The 25,128-nt window shown below is 39.8% G+C and overlaps 3 long non-coding RNA genes across 3 annotated transcripts; all 3 read left to right on the top strand.

Annotated features, from left to right (window-relative positions):
* The first annotated feature begins 28 nt into the window (after positions 1–28).
* LOC133099217 (uncharacterized) lies at positions 29–5,323 on the top strand. The gene is made up of 3 exons (XR_009702301.1): positions 29–86; positions 3,441–3,591; positions 4,950–5,323. It is a non-coding gene; the product is annotated as an uncharacterized LOC133099217 (long non-coding RNA).
* Positions 5,324–5,610: 287 nt separating this feature from the next.
* LOC133099216 (uncharacterized) lies at positions 5,611–18,052 on the top strand. Its single transcript, XR_009702300.1, has 4 exons — positions 5,611–5,631; positions 11,708–11,902; positions 12,797–12,957; positions 17,947–18,052. It is a non-coding gene; the product is annotated as an uncharacterized LOC133099216 (long non-coding RNA).
* A 719-nt stretch (positions 18,053–18,771) lies between these two features.
* On the top strand, positions 18,772–24,925 carry LOC133099157 (uncharacterized). The gene is made up of 4 exons (XR_009702296.1): positions 18,772–18,798; positions 22,195–22,381; positions 24,327–24,473; positions 24,889–24,925. It is a non-coding gene; the product is annotated as an uncharacterized LOC133099157 (long non-coding RNA).
* The last annotated feature ends 203 nt before the right edge of the window (positions 24,926–25,128 follow it).

Here is a 25,128-nt window from a genome sequence, read left to right as displayed (position 1 = left end):
AGAAGCGAGCACCTCTGCCTCTCCCGATACCGAGTACGCCGGGCTTTGCTGGGCCCGGAAGGAAGTCTTTGAAGAGTAGTTTTCAGGTGAGGCACGGAGGCTGCGTGCGGCTCGGAGTGAGAGGGAGAAGTCGCAGGCGAGGACAGCATAAAGGGAGGTACAGGAAAGAGGGTTTTTTTCCTCCGAGTGACCCAGCCTAAGATGGGGCGGGGGTGAGGGGCTCGACAAATTGATTAAGTGCATACGTAAAACATCCATGATCTCTATACCCCAAATAACCTCATCCTCTTCCACAGGTTCCCTGCTTCTCTGGCTAGCTAACGTGCCTAAAGAGATTATCCGAGTGGACGCGGGGGGATGGTGGCGGGGGGACTTGGAAGAATTGGTAGCTATTCATAGGCAAGTATAGCCAGCAAAGCCGAGGTTGCACACGTCTAACCTAGTCCCTTCTGTCCTTGGGGTCCGCTGTCCCAGTTCAGATGGATTAACCTGTTTTGAATAGTTTTTGGCTATGTTCCTCTTCAGCCCTTGGAGCCAATTCTACTCACCTGTCTTGACTTGCAGTGCTCCTACAGATTGCATTTTGTTTTTGCTAAGAAACTCCGAAATGACCTGTAGCAACCCGTGGCTGATGCAAGAGAACAACAAAGATTGAGTCCTGATTTGGGTGGGAAACCTTCAGTTGAAAAGGATCCAGGGCACTTAAAATCCTGGTGAATCCACCCCCCTTCCCAACACTCTAAATGTGGCAGATCTAAATGTTGTTGATTCTCTTGGTACCTGACCCAGATTTCATGACATAAGGGCCACGATATCATAGTTGTATTCCCAAAAATATGTTATGAGAGATAGTACTTTCTGATCTCAGGTAAGGCTATCAATATAGACATGACTAATCATAGGGATTAAGTGGGGCAGTCTGTCCTAAATTTGCAGACTCCCCATCTGTTGTTTCAACCAAACTTGCAAATACTCATTGACATCCACCATGGGCAAAAAGCAAGCACTGCACATTTAGCTTTTGGTTGCTCCATTTGATTGGGGAATCTGGTTTAGGAATAAATTGTTCTGGTGACTGCCTATGCCTTTGTTCAAGCATTTCACAATCCAGGCTCAACCTCTCTTTCCAACCTTGGTTCAGCTGCCAATGAACAGGGGTGCTCTCTGGTTCTTTGACATTTGATAGGAGTAGCAGCAGAGGTGGCTGACTTTGTTGGCAGCACTGACAGCAACAGCAGTTTCTCAGTGGTTGCAAGATTGAGTTTCTGATGCAGAAGTGGCATGGGTGGGGAACTGCAATGGAGACAGTTTCCTCACTGGACTAGTTCTGCAGTGATTTTGTGCATTATTCCTGGAGGCCTAGCGTCTGCCATGATTCTCTTTACCCTCCAGTAATTCTGAGAGCCACCCAGTATCTTCAACATGCTCCTTTTCTGCTGTATCAGCAAGAGTTAGCTCTTCTTTCTCAAAACTAAGAATCCTGACTTTATACGGTTCATTATGTCTTTTTCCCCTAGTAGGCTACAATTTCCATTGGTAAATTGGTAATAGCTGGTAAGGCATCTTTAAGCAGATACTTTACCAGCTATTTATTGAGTGCTTACTGTGTGATGGGCAATGTCCTAATAGAGCTTACAATATAGTGGCAAGACAGATACATTGACAGTTACAGTCTAGTAACTGAAACAGTGTGATTAGAGGCTATGATGTAGTCATGGAAAAGCACACATTGGATCCAGGGTCTGTATCTTTATATTTGTACTTGAGGGTATAACACACTTCCTGTCACATAGACGGCATAGAGGGCATTCAGTTTCTATTCGTGGAATGAATTTTAGGTGGAGATAAACAAAGCAGCAAAACTGTGGTAATCTCCCTCAATTATGTCCTTTTTAAAAATCCATCCTGTATTTCCCGTATGTCTGTATCTTTGGCTTAAGGTCACCTAAGGGTGCACCAGAGATTGGAACCATCATTTATTCATTAATCCAATCAGTCAATATCCAAAAATTTATTGCACACATGACATGTACCAGGCACTATGCTAGGTGCTAGGAAATAGCAGTGAATAACACTGATCTACCTGATAGACCAAGTGAGTGGTTTCAAAGTGAGTTAGTTTCTGGATAGGAATGGCAGAAACCGCTTCTGTTATGACTGTACAAGAGATATTGAGATTTCATGTTATTCCACTGAAACTTATGTATATCCCACAGTAAGTTTTTATTTGTAAAAAGAAAGAGGTGATAGAGGAAGGCTCATCCGGTTTGATGTCCACAGATGATTATTACTTTCTAGCTATGTATAAATCAGTCTGTTGATAAATCCATACTTGCATGAGGAACAAATCATAATCTACCTGGCTGTGAGACCGTGAGGTAGCTGCAAATAAGGCAAGGCAGTGGAAAGATTTAACACAAGAGTATAAGTTGGCCTGTGGCCATTTCCCTGTTTCTGCCAATTTCCTGTCAACTTCCATTTTAGCAGATTGACAACATGTTATAAACTGTGATTAAGTCTTCACAATGAAAGCTGATTTTTTGGGTCCTTTCCCTCTTCTGCACCCCTGCTTCCTTTCCCTATATATTAGAGTCCCTGTTTTTCTCACACCTTCTTCTTCCCTCTCCTTTTAGTTTTTCCTTCTTTTTTTTGTCCCTGAGGGTACAAACTGCAGCCAGAGTGTGAATCTGTTCAATTAATCCAAAAAAAAAACCCCAAAAAACCTTACTGGGTATCTTGTGTTCAATGCTACATAGGATTCTAAGATTAAGACAAGAGCAAAAATAAAAATAAAACAAGCAAAAAAAAAAAAAAAAAAACAAGTAATGGTAAAGATAAACAAACAAAGAAAGACCAATGAGCTCCACAATTGGATTTTACTTTTGAAACAAGGAGGTCAGAGAAGAGAGTTCTGGTGGACTAAAGTTTTAAGGAATGACTTCTCAAAAAGGAATTGGAGAGTTGTGTCTGAATCTGAAGAATTTGGTTGGGAGAGAGGTGGTGATGGTGAGTTTTCAGTACGGATCTGGCAGGATTATGTTGTGCTATGAGGACAGTAGGAAGGTGAGATCTGAGTTCAGAGATTTCAGTGGTGGGCACTAGGAAGTCCCATGGGCCTTTCCGTTGTTAGTCCCAGGTTATTTATCAGCTCCTACTTTGACTCTTTTTGTTTCTTCTCTATAGGAGGCTATAGGGATTCAGCATACTTTCCTTTCCTGTTTGAAGTCACTGCCACCTACCTCAGTCTTTGGTGTTCTTATTTCTTCAAGACTTCATATGGAGTTAGTTGCAAGTCCCCATGCCATTCTATAGTAAGAGCTAATCAGGATGGAGAAAACTGACAGTAGGTAAAATAGCTATTGTGAGGAAGTTAAAGAAAAATCTGAAATAAAGTTCTTAGACTTTTGATCCCTGCTCAGTATTTCCTATCTCCCATCTAGGAAATGGAAGAGTAAGGCTTACCATCCATTCAACAAAAGTTTGAGCAATTGAAAACATACATACACACAAGAAACAACTAGAAATGTGTCATGCTGATAAAACACAGCAATGTGATGGAGAACAACTGGGCGGTTACTTTACAATAAATAGGTAAGTCCTCTCTAAGTAGGTAGAAGTTAAACTGAGTCCTTAAAAGGAGCCATGTGAAAACCAGGGGAAAGTACATTTTAACCAAGCTTGGTGTGTTGGGGAAACAGAAAGAAAGCAAGTGTGGCTGAAGCAGAGAAGTATAAAATGAGGTTTGGGGCTTTTCAGGTGAGTTGGGTGTTAATTTAAGTATGATGAAAAGCCATTAAAGAGTAGGCAGTGGCATTTTATGATTTATATTTTTATAAAAGATTACACCAGCTGCTATAGAGAGGAACAAGAGTAGAAACAGGAAGTGCAGTTAGAGGCTGATGCATGATGGGCTTGAACTAGGGTAGAAGTAGTGAAAATGGAAGAACTGAATGGCTTTGGGATGTGGATTGAGTGTGGAGTCAATTGGATGTGGTGTTTGAGGGAAAGAGAAATTAAGGCAAAATCCTAAGTTTGTGGCTTGAGAACTGGATGAGTGGTAGCTCTACATCCCTTATCCTGGAATATTCAGTCACACTTTCTGAACTCCGTCCCACTGTCCTTCTGTCCTTCTGAGTCTCTGCATACAGAGATAGCCAGGGAGAACAAAAAGTTTCAGTGATTATCTGTTGGTACCTACTCGACCCATGTCAAGTAGTATTAAGTATTACTTAAGTCTGCTGTCACCTAGGAGTAGTGCACTTTGGGTATTACTGGACTGAGGGAAGAGATGAAATAAGAAATATAGTTAAACAGATGTAACTGTTGTTTGGAGGACCATATCATAGTGTTGGGGAAAGAAAACAAAGACTCCAACAAAAGACCCCTCTGTACCAATATAGAAGACAGAGAGAATGTAATTTTACTATTAGGTAAGCATTATCAGTGATAACATGCATATAAGATATCACAAAAGTGAATACAAAATTTGGAGAAATTTCCACACAGATTTATGCAGAAAGTAGAAGAGAGAAAAATGAAAACTTATCTCTGTGAGAGACAAGATGATGTACCTTGTAATTGTCTCATTATACCCATGAGAGACCTCTGAGCTAATTCCAGAGTAAATGTTTACAGTTTCAAGGGTCAGAAGGCCTGTGACTCTGCTTTGTAAGATCAAAAGATCAGACCATTTTTATCAGGCCTATTATATGCCCTCGAGGTGACACCCCAAAGAGGAGAGGGTGGGTAGGCCGTGACCTCCGTTCTTAAAGAAAATTTCATCATTTTACCTTTACAACTTGTCACATTTTTTTCCAAAGAACTTTCATGTAGCCCACCCCAAATAAATAATATATGAGAATTTCATTGCGTGATGAGAAGAAAAGAAAGGACAGTACATTATAAGCACTTGTGATTTCTCCCACCTCCTCCCCCTTCTTCTCCCCTAGTCCATTACTCCTGGGTCTCCTTCCAAGAGAGGGGCTGAGTGTGCCCGCTCTATTCCTGAACTTTCCTGAAAAAGAATCAGAGACTGAGGAGAGAGGGGCTGAGCTGAAGAAGTAAGAATGAATGCCAAGGTGATACAAATGGCTGTAATTTTTTGGCTGAAAGGAAGAAGAAATAGAAGATAAAGGGGATGAAAAGCAAAACCAAGAACCACAAGGGATGAAGTTGAGAGAGAATTTTTGGTGAAGATTTTGAGACTGGGCCTTTAAGTCAGCTGTGGACTTGAAATGTACTGAAGTGAAAAGAATGGCGCCAAGGAGGTTTTAGTAAGTGCTACTGTGGGTTACAAGTTGAATTACCTATAGTATTCAAGTAATGGAAGTAAAGATTCAAATGACTTTTAAATTATCTTTGATTATGGAACCAAATTCTGTGGAGTGTGAAGCCCTGCCAAAACTGGGTCCTGCAGGGCCTGAATTGGGTTACCCCTTATGGAGACTCTGAGGGGTGTTAACCTTGAAGATGGTACGAAATCAATAATAATCATTCAGAAGTTCTTTACTGAGTACCAACTGTATTTGTAGCACTCTATGAGGCACAGAGGGAGAAACAAAATAGTGCATCGTGTGGCCATGTCCTTGGAGCTTTTACATTTAGATAAATAACACATTTCCATGTGGACAGGTAAGTAAGAACATACCACCAAAAGGGATGTCATAAGACTGTGAGGGCTGAGACTTGGTAGGAAGGAGTGCTAACTCTATGTTGGGTGCTTTCCTAGACTTTAATATCTACTTTTCCTTATTCTGTTTTTTAAGCTTGCTCCCCAAATTGTAATAATTTTCTTAAGCTTTAAGATTCTATAATTTTGACCATGTATACCAAACAGAAACACCATGTTTAGGACAACAAGCCTGGAATAAAGTACTAAATAGTGAATATTTTTCAGGTTGAGAGTTCTCTAGGTGACCCGTTCTTTTTCCTTTCCACTTTTCTGAATTTTCCAACTCCTCTAAAATAAGTCTTTATTGCATTTCAAGGAATTTTTTTTAAAAAGCCCTTAGTTCAGAATGTTAAGACTAATAATGATACAAAAATGTTTCTATGATTATTCTACAATTAGGTACTAGGCTAAGGACAAGTATGACTTAATCTTCTCTTAGAGCTTAGACCTGAAGAAGATAAACAAAATTCTCTCCATTATGGAGAGCAAAATCCAGAACTTAATTCAAATTCTTTCCTCCAATATATCAATTGATCTATTTCCAAAGACCCACTCTTTGTGTAGACAATACTGCCATTTGCCTAGTCATCTGAATTAAATCCTAGTGGAGTTAACCTTTGAAAGAGGACTGTATTGGGAGTCAAGATACTTGGTTTCTGATGTCAGCTCTGCAGTTGACTTTCTGTGTACATGGTCAAGCTATCTAACAAGTTTTACCCTTGCCTTCTTCATCTTAAAAATGAGGGATTTACATGCATTGTTAGTAGGAATGTAAAATGGTGTGGCTGATGTAGAAAACAGGTTGTCAGTTCCTCAAAAAGTTAAATACAGAATTACCATATTACCCAGAAGTTCTACTCTTAGGTATGTACCCAAAAGAATAAAAAATGGACTCAAACAGATATTTTTATACAAATGTTCATAGCAGCACTATTCACAATATCCAAAAGGTAGAAACAACCCACGGGTCCATTAACAGAGGAATGGGTAAACAAAATGTGCTATATGCATACAAGTCATTCTGAAGACAGTTCCATAGTGGCAGCAGAGGGGCGTTTCCCAACAAACTGCTTTCACACCAGTTAGGTATCCTGCAATTTAACTCAATTTTGATACTTCCTACCAGGAGACAGCATCAGATTCCACAGGTCAGGGGCTCAGTTCTACAAGACTACCCTGTGCTTCAGATGCCAATCAGAAGTCCAGGTTGTTACCTGTGCTTCTGACCAACTGGCTGTAAATCAGAGGTTCCCATGACCCCCTCTTTGGGTTCAATTTACTAGAGTGGCTCATAGAACTCAGGAAACCCATTTATGTACTAGATTATGGGTTTATTATAAAAGGATATAACCCAGGAACAACTAGACAGAAGAGCTGCATAGGGCAAGGTATGGGGAAAAGGTGCTGAACTTTCATGCCCTCTCCAGGTGCACCACTCTCTCTCAAATCACATGTCCACCAAGCTGGAAACTCTTCAAACCGTGTCCTTTTGGGTTTTTACAGAGGCTTCCTTAAATACTCACAGTTGATTAAATCAATAGACATTGGTGATGATTCAGCGTCTAGCCCCTCTCCCCTCTCTGGAGGTCAGGGGGATGGAGCTGAAAGTTCCAAACCTCCAATCACAGGGTTGGTTCCCCTGGCAACCAGCATCCATTCTTAGGTGACCTAGGGGCATTCCAAAAATCACCTCATTGACATAACAAAAGAAGCCTTTATTTCTCACACCACTTAGAAAATTCCAAGTGTTTTAGAAGCTCTTGTGCTAGTAATGGGAACAAAGACCAAATACATATTTCCTAATATGAATCACAATATACAATGAAATATTACTCAGTTGTAAAAAGGAATGAAGTTCTGATACATGCTGTGCCGTGGATGAACCTTAAAAGTATTTAGCTAAGTGAAATAAGGCAGACACAAAAGGACAAATATTATATGATTCCATTTATGTGAGGTACCCTGAATAGGTAAATTCATAGAGACAGAAAATAGATTAGAGGTTACCAGGGACTCGGGGAGGGTGGAGTGGGGAGTTATTGTTTAATGGGTAGAGAGTTTCTGTTTGGGGTGATGAAAGAATTTTGGAAAGAGCTGGTGGTGATGGTAATGAAACTGTGCAACTCAGACTGGGACTTGAACCCATTTGAGACTTGAACCCACGTCTTTTAATTGAGATCACACACCTGGTCTCAGGACTTAATGAAGCTCAGGTTCTTGACGTCTCATTGCAAAAAGAATTCAGTGAGAGACAAAGTGATAGGTAAGAAGTGGATTTATTTAGAGAGAAAAATACTCCACAGACAGACTGTGGGACATCTCAGAAGGCAGCAGGCCCCAAAATATGGCGTGGTTAGTTTTTATGGACTGGGTAATTTCATAGGCTAATGAATGGGAGGATTATTCCAATTATTTCAGGGAAGGGGCAGGAATTTCCAGGAATTGGGCCACCACTCACTTTTCTTATTTTTTTTTGAAATTTTGGATTTTATTTAATTTATTTTTTTATACAGCAGGTTCTTATTAGCTATCTATTTTATACATATTGGTGTATATATGTCAATCCCAATCTCCCACCGCTCACTTTTTGACCTTTTATGGTTGGCCTCAGAATTGTCATGGTGCTGGTGGGTGTGTCATTTATCTTGTTAATGTATTACAATGAGCATATAATGAGGCTCAAGGTCTACTGGAAGTTGAATCTTCTGCCATCTTGGACCTAGTTGGTTCTAACCAGTTCTTGTCATGTCCTATGGCTATGTCATTCTTTTAAAGCTTGTGCCCTGCCCCCTTCCCTCCTTCATTTGCACAGCATTGTGAATGTAATTAAGGTCACCAAACTGTACGCATAAAAATGGCTAAAATGGCAAATTTTATGTTATATGTGTTTTGCTACCATAAAAAATTGAGATTTTAATGAGATTTTTAAAAATATGTTTGAACTCTAATGTTCTATAATACCATGGCCAAAGTGCTAATGGAAGAAGAGGGAACTGATCTGGGTGATGAAGGATGTGTCTGTCACAATTAGTCCACTAGAACTCTGTGGAGACAGTGAAACCCAAAAATGGCAAATGGGAGGCTGCAGGCCACATCCAGCTAGGAGATGTGTTTTGTTGGGCTTGTGCAATGTTTACCAACATAGCATTTATTTATTTATTTTTTAAAAATATTTATTTATTTATTTATTTGGTTGCACCAGGTCTTAGTTGTGGCACGTGGGCTCCTTAGTTTTGGCATGTGGGCTCCCTAGTTGAGGCAGGTGGTCTCCTTAGTTGTGGCTCACCAGCTCCTTAGTTGCAGCATGTGAACTCTTAGTTGCAGCATGCACATGGGGTCTAGTTCCCTGACCAGGGATCGAACCCAGGCCCCCTGCATTGGGAGTGCAGGGTCTTATCCACCGTGCCACTAGGGAAGTCCTCCAACATGGCATTTAAGATTTTAAGAAATCGGTTGTTAAAATGTAAAACCTGGGTGTATTGCTATTAATAATTCTGGTTTCTGATTTCCTTTGAAATATTAAAAGATCTGATAACACCAGATCCATCTTCTCACTTAGCTGGAGTTTTGAAGTAGCTGCTCCCTTTAAGCAGTACACACTCTCCAAATAGTCCCTCTGGTCCTTGCTGTCTTATTCCCAGCTGGCCTCATTAATCTGTTACTTGCCAGTCTCCTGTGGCATTTGAATTTGTGGCCCCTAGCATAAATCAATGATCAGGTGAATTAGTTCTGAGAGCCCTCTGCTTGGTTTGTCAATTTCTTTAAGAAAAAGTGTTGTCAACTAAAAAAAAAAAAAAAATACACAACCTAAAAGTTGAAAATTATGTTTTATTCAGTGGACTTACTGAGGACTTAAACCTGGGAAACACACTCTCAGATAGCTCTGAGGAGCTGTTCCAAAGAGGTACAGGAGTAGCCAGGATATATGAGTTTTTGCAAAATCCAGGTAGTTGGAACATCAAAAGAGTACTGTTGATTAAAGAAAACCAGACATCTCAAGTTAATGAATTTAGCCCTTCTTTACGTATGGGACAGTGCAAGAGCCTGGGCTCATTAAAATCATTCCTTTGATATGCACCTTAATTTTTAGAGCCAGTATCCTGTTCTTTCCCATCTTGAGTTCCCTCAGGGTGTACACTTGGAGGTGTCTGCAGTTGTTGGCTTGATGGCTGCAGCATCCTTTGTTTACTGATAACAGGTGACATTCTCCGTACACAGTGTTAAAGAAATTTCTTTTTTCCTTTCTTACCTCTTCTAAAACATGGAATGACTGTTTTATGCTACCACATAAGGTTTCAGGTTTTGGTAACTGACACAAATACGTGTGAATAATTTTGTGAGCATAGAGTTCTAAAGAATACTTAAAGAGATAATTCATGCGTGCAGTTCCTGAAAGTTTGATCACTGCTTTTGTGAATCTTCATATATTTTATAGCTACTTTAATTGGGTTTATTTTTTATTTCAGAAAAGTCAAAAGTATTACATTGATGTTGCAAGAAAATTTAAACAATGCATAGAAATACACAAAAGGAAAAGCCCTTCCTGCTTTACCTCCCCAGGGGTAACCGCAGTTAGCAGTTGGGTGTTTTTCTTTCCAGACCTTTGTTTTTGTTTGTATGTTTGTTTTTATTTTTGTTTTTGCACGTAGAGTTATGTAGAAATTTGTGTATTTATATGAACACAGAAACATGGAACATGTCTTTTTTCCCCACAAAAAAGAAATTATACTACATTTACTGCTTTGCAACTTGCTTTTTTTTGACAATGTATTGTGATCATTTTCCCATATCTACACATATAGATATGGTTCATTCTTTGTGATGGCTATGTAGCATCAGAGTACAAATATAATTTACTTAAACATCTCACTTTTGACATATTTAGGTTATCTCTGATTTCTACTAATATAAATTTAATGGCACTGTGAACATTCTTCAGCCAATATCCTGGCAATATGGAAAAAGTTATTCTGAAGAGTAGATTCTTAGAAGTGGGCTTATTTAGTAAGGAATGTGTGTTTTAAAAATTTTGATCAGTGTTGTAAAGTACCCTTTAAAATTTACATTCCCACCATTGCTGACACTGAATATTATCTATCTCTTTGCCTTTTGCCAGTATGGTAGGCAAATGATGGTGTCTCATTTTGTTCCATTTGCATTTCCCTCTTTATTAACTAAGATGGCACATCATTGTCTATTTCATTAGCCATTTGTATTTCCTTTTCTGTGAACTATCTGTTTTTGTCCTTAGTTGCTTAACTCTTGTTTGATCTATGTACATGAAAGTATGTAATCGGGAAATAGATCTGTATGTCTGCATACTAAGAGAGGTTTCAAAACATGGCTCCTGGCTTGCAGTGTATGTATGCTCTTGTTCCTTGCTAGTGTGTTAGCTTCCTCTTGTTGTGGCTTGTAGTTATACCTGAGTCAACCATCAGACAAGCAACATTTGTTTTTTGCCCAGAACAACTAGCTAGGTACAGTGTGTAACTTAAAGAGAAATAAAATAAAATAAATGGGTCTCTTACTGGCCTTTAGAAGATCATAATCTAATGGATGTGAAATGTACATGGAGGCAAATACAACAATAAAAATGAAAATTCCTTCCCTTTGATCAGTGCTTTACAGTTTAGATTATTTTGAGAAAGAAGACAAGAACATAAATAGTGAAAATATTAGATTAAAAAAGATAAGTACCATAACATTGTAATAGCGGTTTGGGGGATATAGAGGTAGGTTGGGAGCATGGGGCTTGGGATTGTGGAAGAGCAGAGTATTCCAAGAAGGACAACGGAGAAATGAAAGATGAGATGGAAAGGATTTTTATGGGTGGAAGAAAACCATGTGAAGAAACAGGACAAAAGGGTGAGAGTCTATCTTGGAAAGAAAGATCAGTTTCCTTTGGATTTGAGCATGGCATTTGGGATGCTTGGGAAGTGACCGTAGGAGTGAAGAATCCCCTACTAACTTTTTTCTTTGGGTATCATACTCTTGTTAACTCAATATCAAGGTTATATCATAATTTTTTTTTATCAGCCACATCTCACTGCTGGTTTACGTTGAGTTTGAGAGGAACTTAAATCGTCTGCTGTTTTCACACAGACCTTGTCTGTGACCACAGAAGGAAGATGCCATAACTGAACCATCCCGTCCCTGACCTTCAGTCTCACTCACATCTGTTAACTCATTGACTCCTTCATTTGTCTAACCTTCACAACATTCCAAAGACAGGTATGGCCCACCCGCTAAGCACTAGGACCATGCTAGGTGCTGGGGAGACAAAGATGAACATGGCAAATTCCCTTCCCTGTGGAAGTTTCAGGCTGGAATAAGTGAAGCCCTTAAACACTTAGCTAGCTAGAACACCATGAGCATCCCAGTCTCAGAGATAGCATGTCCAGACCTGAATCAATTTGAGGATCTCCTGATCTTCACTCTTGTTAATGAGGACTAACTTCGCTGGGAGGGGCTGCCAAGTGGCCTGGTGGTACCTGAGACTCAAGGGACTAGTGAGATGAGCTGAGTCTGGGAGGTGGTCATTCCCATTCTCATTCAGGACAGCCTTAGTTTTATTTCTATTGTATTTTGCTATATCTGTTCACAGAAGATGAGTATGCTTCAGTGGAAGGAGGAAGTTTTACTGAGGCCTGAAACATTTTTTTTCTTGCTAACCAGGTGGTTCACATGACCCTCTAGCATATTAGAAAGATGGTGTGGCTCTATTGATGGTGGCATTATAATCCAATCTAGTTAAACCTATTTCTCCTTTAAAGATACTTTTGTTCAAATTGCTTGGTTTTGTATTATTTGTTTTATTGTTTGTTTTATTAATATAGAAATCCAGCAAGTTCAAAACGTGTTCACCTAAATAAGTTTGTTATTGTTATATTTATAATTTACATATCAAATAACTCAGATGGTGTGAATTCAGATGGTGTGAATAAATAATACTTTGGCTTCAGGATTAAGGAAGTAAATGAATAAGTGTTAGAGTGTTGTGTTAGAAGGCCTCATTTCTGCCACTTCTAATTGTGAAGCCCAAGTCACAAACTTATAGCCCCAATTTCCTGCTAGGTAAAATGGAGAGGATTCATTTGACAAAGGAGTCTTTAATGTCCTCTCCAGCTGCCAGAACAACAGCAACGTGGAACCAAACCCATGAATTCAAGGGATGAAAGCATGAGCTGACCCCAGAGATGTGCTGCCCACCTTCTTGGTTAAACATACTCACTGTGAGGTCTGACAGCCTGACTTTGAATCTGGGCCTCCCTCCATCACAAGCCTAAGTAAGTCCCCTTATGCTGGGTTGCACCCCGCAGGCCTGCAAGCACTGTACTTGCCCAGCCTCAAGACCGAAGGAAGAGACCAGAGTCAGCAACAGAGACATCAGTGGTTTAATGGATGGGGGATCTTACATGTCTGAAATAAGGTCCTGGAGTGACACCCCAGTGTGTGCAGCTGATGGTGGGCAGGACATGGCAGCAGTCTTTGCTTCAGGGGGGAGAAGGAGGTTACTGGTCAAAGGGGGAATTGACATCAGGTGGGCTCACTGGTTACCAGGGAAACCAGCAGAGGAGCCCTCTCCTCATTGCTCCTTTGATAAGCTATCATAGTGGATATGTTTTGATCTAAAGTTTTGAACTATCACTAGCTGGGACCAGGTGCAAGTATGTAGGCATTTACTGATTAGGATCTATAATTAAGAGGGAAAGTCAGTTAGGTGGGTAGGGTGTAGGTGAAGCAAGAACTGGTTGACCAGGGGGTGTACAGAAAGTAAGATACAGCCATCTTGGGTGGCCCAATCATATACTTTAGCTTCTCAGAACTTCCATTCCTTCAACTGTAATATAATACTACCTATTATATAGAGAATAATAATACTACCTATGTCACAGTGACGTTAGAAAAAAATGAGATAATTCATAGAAAGTCCTTACTGTTATGCCTGGCACAGTAAGTGTTCAGTGTTAATTCTTTTATATAGAACGCTTAGGTCTGGTTTCTCTAAGGTTCGTATGGGTATGGCTTTTATATGGTTTCTGCAGCCAATGAAGCACAGGCCTCTAGGATTATGTGAAAAAAAGTTACTAATTTATAAATGTTGTCACTGACAGGTGCCAGGTAATTACACTAATTTTAATAATTTAATCATATTACAGTTTTAATGGTATAAAAAATATAACACTATGTGGCAAGCTATGTTCTAAGAGCATTACATATATTAACTAATTCAGTCCCTAATGTTAAAAAATTCAGCCCAGTAAGTTTGAAGATCTAATTGGCCTTAATGAATGATTCATGAATCAGGCAGCATCCCATCTAGAAAACAGAAAGGCACTCTGAGGGGTTGTACTAAATGATAGGTTTTTATAGGAAGAAGTGTGGGATGAGGAAGCTATTAGCAAAAGAAAAGAAAGGATATCTTTTTGGGGGGAGGGGAGAGAAGGGCAAGGGTTTTATCATGTAGATTGCCTCTTATTCCTCTGGGGATGGGGGAGAATGGAGAGGGCCCACTGTGGCAGATTACCTCGTTGATACTGACCAGAACATTCCAGACTGGATGATTAAGATTACATTTCTGGGGAAGGTTGAAACTGCAATTGGGTTAGGTGTTAAATCTACGTTTGGCATCATGGTCTTTAGCAGAAGTGATGCCATTTTGGGCCTGTGGTTTTCTCTTTAATACTAACAGGAGGGTACTATTATTATCACCTGCATTTTACACATGAGGAAGTTCAAGGTACAGGTCTCACAGCTAAGTGGCAATGAGTGTTTGAGCACAGGAAGTTTGGGTCCAGAACTCGTGCTCTTAACTACTCTGCTTTACTGATTATTTTATGAAAATTATTCATACTCCTGACCACTTACTTGCTTTAGTCAAAGGTTAGAAAATTGTAAGACATCTGGGAAAACTTAGACAAATTAATCATGAAATATGAGAAGGAAAATCATATAGACTAAAACATTAAAATATTCTACAATAATAAAGATAGAAGACGCTAAATAAATGAAAGATTTTTGAATGAAAACAGTGGAAGTCCGTAAGAATAGTAAATAGAACTACCAGTCAGAGACTTGTGTTTCTGGCAAAATGGCAGTCTAGATATCTTGGTTGACTCTCACAATAAAAGTGCTGGATAAAGGATAAAAGGACACTTAGAAAACAATAAACAGATGAGGAAGTTAGGAATTTTAGAGGCTAAAAAGTAAGTGAAAGCAGAAACACAAAAAGGTCAACGAATTGGCTTTAACTGTGGGAACATTTGCCAAGCCAAGCTCTGGTTTTCAAGTGATTGATAGGGTTTAGGACATGCTATCCTAAAATATGACATCTTGGTATATTGAATATTTTAAGTTGAAGGACTCCGAGAAAATGGCAGAAGCAGGAAGGTCTCTCTGACCTTCCCCTGGCCCTTCCTGCATTAAGCAGGTCATGAGACCCTCATGTGAGAGGAACATAACAAGAAAGGTAGACATATTTCCTGTCCTTCCAAAACTTACAGTCTAACTCTAGTAGTGGGCTCTTTTTATTCCCAGATAGCAAACAAGGCAAATGAAGCTCAGAGAGGCTAATAGTCACATAATTATTAAGTGGAAAAACTATATTTGTCTCAATCTTTAGCCCTTTCTCTTTCTACCACACAGGCTACTTATTGAAGGTTTGGTTAATGAAGGCTTTTGGGTTGCAAGTGACAGAAAAGAAACTCAAACTACCTTAAACCAAAAAGGAATTTTTTTGTTTTATGAAACCAAGCCTGAGACAGGGAAGAGAACGTGCTGGCTTCAGGGATGACCTGGCCCAGGGAATCCCACAGTTTTGGGAGTCTCTCCTTTGCACTCTTGTTCTCATTCTTATTCTATCTCTATGTCTCTCTGCATTTTGAATTTATTTTTTTCCCCATGTCGGATAGATTTTTCTCCATGTACTGGAGAATACGCTACTGGTGATCTGTACCATGTCCTAATGACTCACAACAAAGGAAAAAGCGCAACTTCCCTGCTACCTGTAGTTAGAACAATTCTGGGGAAAACTTATTTATTCTACATGGGTAATGAACACACCACTGGATCCATCATTGAGGCCAGTAGGGTGAGGTATTTTGATTGGCTCTTATGTTGCTTACCTACTTCTGTAGCCAAGGATGACGAAGCCTATTATCAAAAGAAGGGGAAGTGGCACAAATGTGGCTGCCAAAGGGACCATGAATGGTGCCAACATTTAGTAAGTACCTGATAAATGTTAAGTGAAGAACAAATTCTCACAAGTGCCTAGTACAGCACCTTTGCATCAATATTTGCTAATGACATTGCACTAGAGTTTTCAAATGCTATATTGATCAGGTTTGTTCTACTATGATGGCTTCTAAAAAATTAATTAGAAAGCCTGTCCTGTTTTATTCTTGTCTAAATAACATTCGATATATATGTTCCTTGAGTTAAAAAAAAATCACCTAAAAGTCCTTGTACTTTTTGTGGAATAGGTTTTGAAATAGAATGCTAATATATATTTAGAATTGTTTCCTGGGAATTGGGTGTATTTAAATGTGCACAATTAATAACATACAGTAGACACTCAAAACATGTTAGTTTCCTTTCTCTTCAACTGGAAAACAGAGGAGATCATAATGTTGGAGATGCTTGAGAAAGAGCACAATATATTGAAAGCAGACTTTTCAGAAGATTAATGTGATAGCAGCGTTGAAAAAGAAAAGTATTAGAGAAGTCCTATAGGACGATGCCTCTCAAACAATTTGTAATGGAGTATCAGCTTCTTTTTTCTTTTTAAAATCTATTGCAGATCATTTGTAAGATATAATTACAAATTACTAGAAAAATAAAATTTAAACAACTGGTATACAAAATACAAGCAATGTTCTATTTTTAGATTCAACAGACATAAAATTACTCTCTCAAATGGTTGTCAATGTTTCTAAACAACAAATCCTAATTTTTACCTTGCGTTGGACTGGGAACAAACTGTTCATGGAAGGGTACTGGTCCCCACTGACTAGGAGGTTGTGCAATAATTCTTATGTCAATACCGTCCAGTCAAAGACCACAGGAACACATCTGTTCCTGAGAAAGGTGGTTATTACTCGTTGTAGCAAGATGAGTTACACACCCTGCAACATCTTAGTAAGAACAGTCATCCCCCCCATCCTCGGGGGATACGATCCAAGACTCCCAGTGGATGCCTGAAACTGTGGATAGTACTAAACCCTATACATACTACATTTAAAAAAAAAAAACATACCTATGATAAAGTTTAATTTATAAATTAGGCCCAGTAAGAGATTAACAACAGTAACTAATAATAAAATAGAATACTTATAACAATATACTATAATAAAAGTTATGTGAATGTGGTCTCTGTCTCAATGTATCTTATTGTACAAATTTAAGATGCCTTTTCCATCTTAACTAAGCACTTATCATGCACTGTGGTTATAACTTCTTCAGTTTGAGGTGCAGCAGCAAAACTGGCATGAATTTCTTTTTCCTTTTTCAGAATTTCATGGATAGAAGACTTGTTCTTACTGTAGATCTTAGCAACCTCAGCATACTATTTCTTTCTTATATCGAAAACTTTCACCTTTTCACTTAAAGGAAGCACTTTGCCTCTACTCTTGGGCAGATCTGAATTGCCAGCATCACTACTCTTGAACTTGGGGACCACTGTTAAGTAAGGGTAACTTGAATACAAACACTGTGATACCATGACCAGTCGATCTGATAACTAAGTTGGGTACTAAGTGACTAAGGGGCAGGATAACTGGACAAAGGAAGGATTCACGTCGTGGGTGGGATGGAGCAGACGGTGTGAGATTTCATCATGCTACTCAGAACCACACACAATTTAAAACTTATGAATTGTTTATTTTTGAAATTTTCCATTTAATATTTTTAGACTGAGGTTGACCACAGGTAACTGAAACCACTAAAGTGAAACTGCAGATAAGTGGGGGCTTATGTAATTAGAAAGGACTTATTTTAGGATTTGGGCTTGTGTTAGGTAATATTGAGAGATGGGGCTTTGTCTGGGATTGGATGCTGTCAGGAAGTGGGGGCAATTCTATGATTGGGTATCTTATAAATCTTATTGGAAAGGGACAGGAATAAAAAGAGCCTAAACTTTAATTGGCAAAGAGGCAGTGGCTGCTTATATTAGCTAGGATGGAAAATATTTTGGTTATTTTTGTGGTTTGGACATGTTCCTGTTTTTGTCTGTGTTCAGATGTGATTACGGACTGGGTTTGTTTTTGTCTTGATCACAGAGTGGCCCGATCTGATGATGTTCTGTGAAATTGAATATGTTCTACACCAAGTCCTAAGCCGTGAGTGCCAGATCAGCTCCCAGATGTCAGTGACTACTTTTCTCTTTCTCACCTCTATAAGGTGACAAAGTCCTGTCTAAGGGTAAGAACATTGCATTTGAAAGGTAAAGGAACAGGATGTGGTGAACTGCTATTATGATACAGTGTCAATCCTCAAACTTTAACATGCATCAGAATCCCCTGGCAGACTAGTTAAGACACCGAATGTTGGGCTTCACCCCCCAGAGTTTCTGATTCAGTAGGTCTGGGGTGGGACTTGAGAATTTGCATTTCTAACCAGTTCCCAGTTGTTGCTGATGCAGCCAGACCACACTTTGAAAACCACTGACGTAGGTGGAAGTATCAAAGGTGAGGATGATTACAGGGAAAGAAAAGTCCTATTGTAGTTAGCTGCAATTCCCAAGATGAAAATCTACCACTTTCTCCTGGTACTACTCTGATGCAATTCTGACACTGGACTACACTGTGCATTTTCCTGTTTTAAATTACAAATCTTTGAGGGGGAAGTTCGCAGAGGAAAATTCTCTACAAAATAATTTGTGCAAATTGTTGACTATTAAAGTTTGTACTTAACGTGAAAGTAAAATTTATGTGTTTATTATCCATTTTCCAGGAAGTTCCCAATTACAAATAGGCAGATCCATTTTAGAAAAATGGGTTAGAAAACCAGCCCTTCAACTGGATTATCTGCAAATTGGCTTATTTGCAAATAGACGTTGTACCTACTAAATGCAAAGTATCCCTCTGTTAATTATTCTACTCCATCAATTTTAAGACAGAATTCCTTAAAAGGTATGTAACTGCCCATGCCTTTGAAATATTTAAATGTCTTTACTAAAAATTTGACTTTGTTTACTTAATTTTGTTCATTCTTTTCTGGGATAAGAAAAAGTGGTAAATAGAAAAGAGGAAGTGGTAAATCGGGGTGGGAATGGGTGATCCCTTCTTGTTCCAAAAAATTGGTTTTAATTTAATTTCTTCTACATTTGCCTGATATGGGGTAAAAGAAAAAAGTGTGGCATGGACCTCTTGTGGTTCAGCTGGGTTGCCTCTGTCATATAATGTACATTGAGATTCAGTTAGTTCTTGAACTAAAAAAATTTAAGTATCATGCAAAGAATCTGTATAAGTACTTAATAAAATGATTTTTATAGCTCTTATAACAAGTTATAAACCATTTTATTAACTCTCTCTTTAAAAGGCTACCAAGAATCTGGTGATTCATGAAAAACAGCTTCAACAAGTGTAAATTATTGCTTATAGAATTAGGAAACTTGGCCTTCTTTTTAAAATAATTTCATCACATCTCTAGAGAGAATAGTCTTTGGCAGAGAGCTAGATTCTGCAAATCTAAGCTTTTTCAGTTTAGCATCCAACTAAGGATTCAAGTAGAATAAGGTGATTAATCTTGGGGTTGAGATGGGTCTATGCCTGATTAGCTACTGGACCAGGAGCAGGTCTTGCTCTGATGAGTAATTTAACTTCAGTTTCTTCATTTATGAAATGAAGAGCTTAAACTAATTAACCCCTAGGGATTCTCTGAACTCTTTAATGTTCAAGTTGTTATACTAGGCCTAGGGCTGTGGGTTTTAATTACATTATACTCCTCTCTTTCACAGCTCCTCTTAATTATTTTTTCAGTATCAGAAGGATGTTGATGATAAGGGCATGCATGGAGATAGCAAAGGGACTGGGAACAGATTAGGAAGAGTTGAAGGAACTGAGGTTGTTGAGCTTGGAGAAGAGGAGGTTCACGGTGGGGGAGATATGAGATCTCCCTGAAAAATATGTGGAACTTGTCATGTGAGGAAGGAAAACATATATTCCAAGTTCAAAGGGTGGAAATTACAAGGAGACAAATTTGGGTTCAGTGTCAGGAAAAACTTTTCAACTATTCCTTCAAACATTACTAAATATTTGTTGAGCATCTACTATGTGCCAGGCACTGATCTAGGTTCTGGGGATTTGCCAGTGAAAAAAACACAAAAACTCTTGTCCCAGTGAGGTGTACATTCTGTTAGGGTAGTCTTATGTGGCAGTCATTGGAGGTTTTCAAACAAAGATGGGCTGATCAGAGAGAATACAGTGGCTGGGATTCCTTCTTTGGACTGGATAACTTCCACAGTCTCTAAAGTCTCTGTGTGTGTGAACATTAATCAGTCAACACACATTTATTAAACAACTTCTAAGTGTCAGGTGTAGCCCTGGGCACTGGAAATGCAAAAATGCATAGACAGATCTTGCCTTCAAGGAGCTCTCAATCTTGTTGGGGAGAAAGACATAAACAATGTGAAAGTTTGGTATGAGAAGTAGGCAATGGGACAAGAGTACGCTAATGGGGAAGACAAACTCAGCTTGAAGGTGTTCTGAAAGAGGGGACACCTGAGGTAAGTGTTAAGTGTTGAGGACTTCACCAGACCTCAGAACAAGGTCATAGAGGCCATATGGTGCATGTAGAAAACTGCAGATAGTTATAGGATCCTAGTTTTTATTTTAATTCCCCATGGATAAAAATGGAATGGAGACCATAGTCACTTAGGATTTTGTAAGTATCTATGCCCTTTGAGGGTGGATCCCAAGATTTGGTAAGGTAAACTGATCATATATATTGATTTATTCATGCATTCTTTCAAAAATCATTGAGTACGTATTATGCATTAGATACTCCATTACACTGATTGGGTTACAGAAAAAAATTAGACCAAGTCTTTGTCCTCAAGGAAGGTCCAGTCTACAGGAAGGAAACAGACATAGAAATGAGGTAGAATAAAGTGTCAGAAGTACTGCGGTAGACATTTGTATAGGGCATTGAGACCCTAAAAACTAAATGAGAAATGATGAGAGATGAGAGAGAGAGACTAGGAAAAGCTTCATTGAGGAGCTGACCTTGGAGTTGAGTCTTGAAATTGAGAGGATTCCACCAGGAGTATGGACAGCAAAAGGGAGGCAAGTCCATGGGAGCTTGGTAAAACAGCAGGGTGCACTAAGAGTCTGTCTTGTTAGTGCTTGTCTTGAGTGTGGAATGCAAGGGTACCACATCATGAAAAGTTTTCCTTATCACGCTAGGGAATTCTAAAAGTACCCTGAGCAGACCTAGGGAATTTTAAAATATCCTTATACTTGTGGGGCCCAGGCCAAAAACACAAGTACAGTTTCCTGGCTGGCTGGTCCCCTTCTCATCTTACCCTCTCTCCTGTAATTCTCCTCACACACATGTGTGAACAACCTAGCTTGCATGTCCAGGCTCTGTCCCATCTCTCTGAAAATATCTGCCTTTGGCCACCTCTAAGGCCTAAGAGTGAGCCCTAGCAGTGGGATCAGGCTGTTTGGGTTGGGAATTCCAGGACTGTTGTCTGGAAGGGAGAAGGACACAGGTTCTCAGTGAGACGACCCTTTGGATAGATGGGGACTCCTGGCCCTGAGTGGGGAGGGGAGTGGTTGGAGGAGGGCCAGAATGGAGTCCTTTAAACTTAAGAGGGGCAGTAAACTTTTTCTGTAAAGGCTATATCATAATATGTTAGGCTTTGTAGGCCATATATGATAATTGTTGGGTATACTTCTTCTCTTTTTTTTTTTTTGGTTAAAACACTTAAAAATGTGAAATCCATTCTTATCTTGAGGGCTATACAAAAAGAGGGTACAGGCTGGATTTGGCCAGGGGCCGCAGTTTGTATGACATGGGACAGCAAAATAGTGAGGTACCACTGAAGGATGCTAAAAAGGGGAGTGACAGTCACTTTGTGTTTTGGAAATATCGATCTGGCTTTGTGGAAAGTATATTGGAGTTTGATGGGTTAGGAGGCTGTTGTAATAATCCAGGCAGGAGATGATGAAGTCCTGAATGAAATCAGAAGTAATAAGACCTGAGAAGATGGAGAATAAAGAACATTTAAAAAGAGTTGGTGACTTTGGGTTTCTGATTAAGGCAACTGGTTGGTGGTTCTAATTACTGAGATAGGGACATCTAAGGGCAGGGTGGCACAAGCTAATGAGTTCTAGTTTTAGCATCTGGAACTTGAATTCTAGGTAGGGTACCAAGGGGATGTCACATATACGAACTGTTATTCTATAGTCAGGACAGGGCTGGAGGTACAGACTTGAGAGTCACCAGGGGATAGATGGTGAACATTTGGAAAGTAAAATTGAGGAAGAGAAACTTCTCCATCCTACAAGTATCTCTTTCTTTAGATAAACCACATCAAGACAAGGTGGAAGAGAAGATACAGAAGGCTTGCCCTGGACACCTGGCAGGACTGAGGATGGATGCTGAAGCTGGTGAGCAGTGTCGTGCCAGAGGCTGAGGCGTAGTTGGTGTGGCAAAAATGAGTCTGGAAGGGTGACCAAGGAATGATCAACAGAGATCTCTCCTCCTGGGGTTAGTCCCTCAGCTACTGCATTTACACCCCAAGTAGGAATCTACTATATTGTAACAGGTCTGAATCTAAGACCTTCTGGTGTGCAAGAAATATCACATTTCTTTGTGATCCCTGAATCAACCTAGTTTTGACTCCAAGGCACCACTCCACTGGGCTGGTAGGAAGGTGTACACAACTTATTCTAGCAGCCTTGCATTGCCACCTCAACTGTGCTCCCTCGTTTCACCAAGGTTCTGGAGGCCTTTCTTACTCATCTCTCCCATCCAAGTTACTACTGGTCTGCCCGTTGTCTCTGTCCGCACAATCCTATCAGGTCTCGCAGCTTTTGGCAGTTTCCCTGACACATTTAGCATACTAGAATATTTGTCAAAGCTCTGAAACCCAGTGCCTAGGCCTCTGCTTCCCTAGGTAAACCACATACCTCCTTCTGGAGTCTTGCTGCTTTCTGGGGTAATGACTTGGAGCAGAGCCTGGCTTCCTACTGCTTCTAGACCTATGGACCTCTTCTCCCCACCATTGCCAAGTAATCTCTAGTATGGGTGGAAGTTCCTCCCTCTTGCTCCTTCACCATACACTTTAAGTTCATTAAATCTGTAACTTGAAAAACATGTTCTTCTTTGCTCCAGGGAAGGGAGGGCTTTCTTCACTAAAGATGAGGAAAAATCTTTGCATTTCACTTTCTAGTGCATCAAAGAAAAACAAGTAAAACAAAACCAGATAAGATTATGCATTGGAACAGTGTGAGCATTTGTATCCTGGCACATATTGGTAGAGAGGAGATTGGCAAGTGCAAGGAAGAACCCAGGCCTCTAAAGGGCTGGATGAATGAGGCAGGACAGGAGATGGGGACGAGGAGTAGCTGAAGGTGACATCTTTGGACTTGGGCTTCCCTGATTTTTAGAATGGAGCATTGCAGGGAGCCTGCACTCAGGGGTCATAGATCAAACCTTGAATATCCCCAGTTACCTAGTAGACAGGGTTGCAGGTGGTGGTGGGGTGGGGAGGGGGGAGCACTGGGCACTGTTGGTTGTGTAGGAAAAATACCAAGTCTTCCTCCTGTGTTTCTCCTTGACTTTTACATTGCTACACTAACAACACTTCTGACACCAGACGTGTGGAGATTTTCCCCAACAACGAGCAACACCAGGTGGATGTCCTATAATTTAACTCAATTCTGACACTGTCTACCTGGAGATAGCCTCAGATCCCAGGAGATCCCTCCTCCCCCAACCCACACACACACTTCAGATGCCAATCATGAGTAATAGGTCCCAGGTTACCCACAACTTCCTTCCAACTTGGCTGCAAATCGGAGGTTCCCAAGAACCCCCTTCTTAGAGTCAGTTATTTGCTAGAATGGCTCACAGAGCTCAAGGAAATATGTATGTTTGTTTACCAGTTTATTAAAGGATGTGATAAAGGATAATAAAGGATACAGATGAACAGCCTGAAAAAGAGATACATGGGGCAAGAAGTCTGGAGGGTCCTGAGCTTCTGTCCCCATGGAGTTGGGGTACACTAACATGGATATGTTCACCAACTGGAAAGCTCTCCAAACCCCTTACTTTGGGGGTTTTTATGGAGACTTCATCACGTAGGCATGATTGATGATTAACTCATTCCTTCTCCCTCCTCAAGAGAATGGGGTGTGGTTGGGAAAGGGGCTGAAAATTCCAAGCTTCTAATCATGGTTTGGTTTTTCTGGTGACCAGCCCTCATCCAGGAGCCCACCCAGAATTGCCTTATGAGGACAAAAGTTTATATCACTCAGGAAATTACAAAGGGTTCAGGAATCCTGTGTAAGGAACTGGGGTCAAAGACCAAATATGAGAAAAAAATATGTTCTTGGTGCTGTTATCACTTTGGAAATCACAAGGGTTTTAGGAGCTCTGTGGCATGAAGTGGGGGCACAGACCAATATATATTTTGTCTATTATTTCACAGTGGTATAGCCTCATACATACTTTCCTACCTCTAGTCAAGATGGCTTTGGAATTCTGTTGGGTTGTATCTGGGTGCCGGGATCATTGCTCTAATCTGTGGATTGCTGGGAATGGCTGGTGCTGGAATCAGCTAACTTTTGTTTAGAAGGTAAGCATTTACTTGCTTTATTCAATTCTCTCTTTAAACCACCCAGGGTGGTAAATTTTACAATTTCCATTCTGCTGATGGAAAACCTGAAGCTCAGAGAGACCAGGTGAATTTACCACAGTAACACAGCTAATGTGTGGCCTAAACACTTGTCAGTTGTAGGTTCAACCTATGGATGATTTATTGCCCAACAGCAACATTTTGAGAACGAAAGGGGCTGCTCTTAATAATTATGCCAGGACACTAGGTGTACAATGGAGTTCTCTTCAGCAGATTGGGATGTGTGGGAAACTGGTTATTTTTCTATTTTTATTAACTTTTTTAAAGAATGAATTGTAATTTTGGTAAGCAATTCTACTTTAAAAATTCCCTACTTTACTGATTTGTAACAGTTTTATTATTTCCTTCCTTTAAGAAAGATGAGATTGCCACCTTCTTTTATGAAGCCAATTTAACCCTAACTTCAAAACTTAATAAAAGCTGTACAATAAACATAGATTACAGTCCAGTCTCACTTGTGAACAAAGGTGCAAGAATCCTAATATGTACTGGCTAACTAAGTTCAGTAATGATTAAACAAAGAAATATAGAAACTTACACAAGCCTCTTAGATAGCCTCATCCACCAGAGGGCAGACAGCAGAAGCAAGAAGAAC

Source organism: Eubalaena glacialis, chromosome 10 (genome assembly GCF_028564815.1).
Source record: "Eubalaena glacialis isolate mEubGla1 chromosome 10, mEubGla1.1.hap2.+ XY, whole genome shotgun sequence".
Classification (NCBI taxonomy): Eukaryota; Metazoa; Chordata; class Mammalia; order Artiodactyla; family Balaenidae; genus Eubalaena; species Eubalaena glacialis.
The sequence above is the reverse complement of the archived record's forward strand: the minus strand, read 5'-3'. Positions and strand labels throughout refer to the sequence as shown.